The 5,348-nt window shown below is 43.9% G+C and overlaps 1 non-coding gene across 1 annotated transcript; it reads right to left on the reverse strand.

Annotated features, from left to right (window-relative positions):
- Positions 1–2,801: 2,801 nt before the first annotated feature.
- LOC129031042 (U6 spliceosomal RNA) lies at positions 2,802–2,906 on the reverse strand. Its single transcript, XR_008500919.1, has one exon. It is a non-coding gene; the product is annotated as a U6 spliceosomal RNA (small nuclear RNA).
- Between the last annotated feature and the right edge of the window lie 2,442 nt (positions 2,907–5,348).

Raw genomic sequence — 5,348 nt, forward strand, 5'->3', positions numbered from 1 at the left:
GGCTTGCACCCTCTGAAACCATGACCCAAGTTCTACTTTGGTACCTTTCAGCCATGGCTGGAGTGGCTGGGACATAGGGCACCAAGTTCCTAGGCTGCACACAGCACAGGGACCCTGGGCCTGACTCACAAAATCACTTTTTCCTCTTGGGCTTTCAGGCTTGTGATGGGAGGGGCTGCCATGAAGGCTTCTGACATGGCCTGGAGACATTTTCCCTATGGTCTTGGGGATTAACATTAGGCTCCTTGAAACTTACGCAAATTTCTGCAGCCAGCTTGAATTTCTCCTAAAAAAAATAAGGAGGGGGTTTTCTTTTCTACTGCATCGCAAATTTTCTGAACTTTTATGCTCTGTTTCCCTTTTAAAACTGAATGCTTTGAACAGCACCCAAGTCACATTTTGAATGCTTTGCTGCTTAGAAATTTCTTCTGCCAGATCCCCTAAATCATCTCTCCTCTCTCAAGTCCAAAGTTCCACAAATCTCTAGCGCAGGGGCAAAATGCGGCCAATCTCTTTGCTAAAACATAACAAGAGTCACCTTTGCTCCAGTTTCCAACAAGTTCCTCATCTCCATCTGAGACCACCTCAGCCTGGACCTTATTGTTCATATCACTATCAGTATTTTTGTCAAAGCCATTCAACAAGTCTCTAGGGGGTTCCAAACTTTCCAACATTTTCCTGTCTTCTTCTGAGCCCTCCAAACTATTCTAACCTCTGTCTGTTACCCAGTTCCAAAGTCACTTCCACATTTTCGGGTATCTTTTCAGCAACACCCCACTCTGCTGGTACCAATTTACTGTATTAGTTCATTTTTATGCTGCTGATAAAGACACACCTGAAACTGGGAATAAAAAGAAGTTTAATTGGACTTACAGTTCCACATGGCTGAGGAGGTCTCAGAATCATGGTGGGAGGCAAAAGGCACTTCTTACGTGGCGGCGGCAAGAGAAAAATGAGAAAGAAGCAAAACTGGAAACCCCTGACAAAGGCATCAGATCTCATGAGACTTATTCACCATAATGAGAATAGCAGGGGAAATACCAGCCCCCATGATTTGATTACCTCCCCCTGGGTCCTTCCCACAACATGTGGGAATTCTGGGAGATACAATTCAAGTTGAGATTTGGGTGGGGACATGGCTAAACCATACCAAACATCAAACACTCTATATTCAAAGTCATGTTAATATGATAGATCTAAATATCAAATAAGATAGAGTTCTTCTCTAGGAGTTTCATAGACAGTAACAGGTATATATTACAATTATGGTAAGTATAGTGTTTATTGTGGAATCTGGAAGATCTTTTTTATCATCTCCATTTTAAGGATGATAAAATTGAGGCTCAGAAGGTTACATGGGCCAGGTACAGTGGCTCACGCCTGTAATCCTGGCACTTTGGGAGGCAGAGACAAGCAGACCCCTTGAGGCCAGGAGTTCAAGACCAGCCTGGCCAACATGGTGAAACCCCCCCGTCTCTAATAAAAATACAAAAATTAGCTGGGTGTGGTGGCATGTGCCTGTAGTCCCAGCTAGGAAGGATAAGGCACAAGAATTTCTTGAACCTGGGAAGCATAGGTTGCAGTGAACCAAGATTGTGCCACTGCACTCTAGCCTGGGTGACACAGCGAGACTGTTTAAAAAAAAAAAAAAAAAAAAAAGACAGGCTGCTATGTGAACTAATCAGCAGACACTCAAAGGAAAACCTGAGATGGGGAAGAAAAGAGTGGCAAGCGAGTACTAAGGAGGGGCATATGAAGTTTCAGTGAATTCCAACATGCAGGTCGTAGAAGGCTTTGTGGAAGAGAGAGGCTTTGACCTGAACCACGAAAAACGGGCAATATTGAGAAAGGAATCAAGGGGGTCAGAATAGCTTCCAGATAGATGCGCCAGCAGGAGGAAGAGATCAGAGACTGCTGAATGTCTTCATCCTATCACAGAACTATACCATCAGGCAAGCTTGCAAATGCTGACATTGATAACACATTTCCTGCTTATTTGCTTATGGAAGAATTCTGAATCTAGATGTTCTTCCGGGTACCCTGCATCAAAGTTGCCAGTATAATTGTATAGTTTGTGTCTTGCCCGAGGGATTTTCTACTGACGGGGCAAGAAAGGAAACTAAAATCCAGCTGCACCCTATTTGCCAACTGTGAATACCTACTGGAGCCGCAGCTGCCTGTAGCAGAGAGGAAGCCCTTTTCTAATTCAAGTAAAAGTGCTTCATAGACTATTAGTAGCACTGCAGGTCAGGAGAAATGAGGAATCCAGAGCATTGAAATCAATTAGTTTTTCTCAGATTCAAAGTGTCAACTGATATCCCCAAATTGGCCCACTTTGGATAAGCCAATAAACATACATGTGCATGTGTCTTTATAGCAGCATGATTTATAGTCCTTTGGGTATATACCCAGTAATGGGATGGCTGGGTCAAATGGTATTTCTAGTTCTAGATCCCTGAGGAATCGCCACACTGACTTCCACAAAGGTTGAACTAGTTTACAGTCCCACCAACAGTGTAAAAGTGTTCCGATTTCTCCACATCCTCTCCAGCACCTGTTGTTTCCTGACTTTTTAATGATTGCCATTCTAACTGGTATGAGATAGTATCTCATTCTGGTTTTGATTTGCATTTCTCTGATGGCCAGTGATGGTGAGCATTTTTTCATGTGTTTTTTGGCTGCATAAATGTCTTCTTTTGAGAAGTGTCTGTTGATGTCCTTTGCCCACTTTTTGATGGGGTTGTTTGTTTTTTCTCGTAAATTTGTTTGAGTTCATTGTAGATTCTGGATATTAGCCCTTTAAAAATATGGAACGCTTCACGAATTTGCGTCATCCTTGCGCAGGGGCCATGCTAATCTTCTCTGTATCGTTCCAATTTTAGTATATGTGCTGCCGAAGCGAGCACAAACCTTAGGATTTATATGGACACATCCTGAGTGCATTAAATCATTGTTTTATTTATTTATTTATTTATTTTTTTATTTTTTTGAGATGGAGTTTCACTCCTGTTGCCCAGGCTGGAGTGCAATGGCATGATCTTGGCTCGCCACAACCTCTGCCTACGGGGTTCAAGCAGTTCTCCTGCCTCAACCTCCTGAGTAGTTGGGATTACAGGCATGCATCACCACACCGGCTAATTTTGTATTTTTAGTAGAGATGGAGTTTCTCCATGTTGGTCAGGCTGGTCTCAAACTCCCGACCTCAGGTGATCCACCTGCCTCCACCTCCCAAAGTGCTGGGATTACAGGCATGAGCCACTGCACCCAGCCTATTTATTTATTTATTTTTCAGATGGAGTTTCGCTCTGTCACCAGGCTGGGGTGCAGTGGTGTGATCTCGGCTAACTGCAACCTCTGCCTACCGGGTTCAAGTGATTATCCTGCCTCAGCCTCCCAAGTAGTTGAAACTACAGGTGCGTGCCACCATGCCCAGCTAATTTTTGTATTTTTAGTAGAGATGGGGTTTCACTATGTTTGGCCAGGATGGTCTCCATATCCTGACCTTGTGATCCACCTGCCTCGGCCTCCCAAAGTGCTGGGATTACCAACATGAGCCACAGTGCCCAGCTAAAGCATTGTTTTATTGTTGGTTTGTTTGTTTGAGACAGAGTCTAGCTCTGTCACCGAGACTGGAGTTCAGTGGCACAATCTCGGCTCACTGCAACCTCAGCATCCCAGGTTCAAGCAATTCTTGTGCCTCAGACTCCCAAGTAGCTGGGATTACAGGCATGCACCACCACATCTGGCTAATTTTTCTGTATTTTTAGTAGAGACAGGGTTTCACCATGTTGGCCAGGCTGGTCTTGAACTCCTGGCCTCAAGTGATCCACCTGCCCCGGCCTCCCAAAGTGCTGGGATTACAGGCATGAGACACCATGTCCAGCCATAAATCATTGTTTTAATTATTATCATCTCATTTTAGTTTGGGGACATTACAATGTTAATACCAGGAAGGATAGGCCCAGTCATCAGATGTGTAGGAAAGTTCTTTCTTCTACCTGTGTTAGAGATTTAGTGAGCAGAAGTCTTCAGATTACTGGAACTGAAAAGGACCTCAGACATGATACAATCCAAAACTCTCGTTTTGCAGATGGATAGAGAAAAGCCTAATCAATCATTCACTCATCACTTGCTGCTTGCACGTGATGCAATTCTAGAAGATGCAGAATACACAAAGATTCTAGAGGATGCAGAATTCACAAAGATGAGACAGCTCCTCACTCCTGGTAACAGATAAGACCCCAATACAATTCCTTATTATACATAATAGAAAGTAATTAATGATCTTATAAAGATACAAAATAAGTGGGCATATCCATACTGGTTTGTGTATATACGAAAAAATCTAAAAGAAATGCACCAAAATTTCAGTAGTTGCTATCCCTGAAAGGTGGGTTACCAAAGGAATTTTTCTTTCTACTTTTTCTTTTTTTTTTTTTTTTTTGGAGATAAGAGTCTTGTTCTGTCGCCAATCCTGGTGTGCAGTGATGCAATCTCAGCTCACTGCAGCCTCTGCCTCCTGGGTTCAAGTGATTCTCCTGCCTCAGCCTCCGAAGTAGCTGGGATTACAGACACTTACCAGCTAATTTTTGTATTTTTAATAGAGAGGGCTTTTGCCATGCTGGCCAGGCTGGTCTCCAACTCCTGGCTTCAAGTGATCCACCTGCCTCAGCCTCCCAAAGTGCTGGGATTACGGGCATGAGCCACCATGCCTGGCCTATATTTTTTTTTTGTCTTTATACCTTTCTTGACTATATAATTTTTTTCATAAATATCTTGATAGGGAGGGAGGGATTATTTACATTTTTCAAACACAAAAATATGTAGAAAAAGCTCTGGGTGAGGTTAGAGGCCAGAGAACAAGCTTTCTGCAGCAGGGAGTCTGGAGGTTTTGTGCAGAAGGTTCCCCTGAGCTGCTTCCTGGAAGACAGGTGGGCTTTGGACCTATGAGACCAAGGAGATGGATAGAGGAAAGAGAGAAAGCACGGGTTGGGCAGATGCTTGAGGTGGAAGAAACTTTAAGTGGTGGCCTCACTGAGCCAGGACCCACCCCCCACCCCCAGAGACCTAGGTCTGGGCTCTCCCCCAGTCCTCAGGAGTGCAGAATCAGCACCCGTGCAAAGCAGTTTACTTGTTACCAAGGCTGATGCACAGATGGAACACTTTGAATTGATTAAATATGTCTATTGAGTGTCAATTTCTCCCAAAACCACAAGGAACTTCATCATGTTCCCTGTCCTGGGACACCATGGATGATTCCCCATTGCCTGGAGATGATCCTTAGACTCAATCCATCTGTCTCACCTCATGCTCCAGAATGTACTTGAGCCCTGAGCATGCCATGCGCA

This window comes from Pongo pygmaeus, chromosome 12, assembly GCF_028885625.2.
Source record: "Pongo pygmaeus isolate AG05252 chromosome 12, NHGRI_mPonPyg2-v2.0_pri, whole genome shotgun sequence".
Lineage (NCBI taxonomy): Eukaryota > Metazoa > Chordata > Mammalia > Primates > Hominidae > Pongo > Pongo pygmaeus.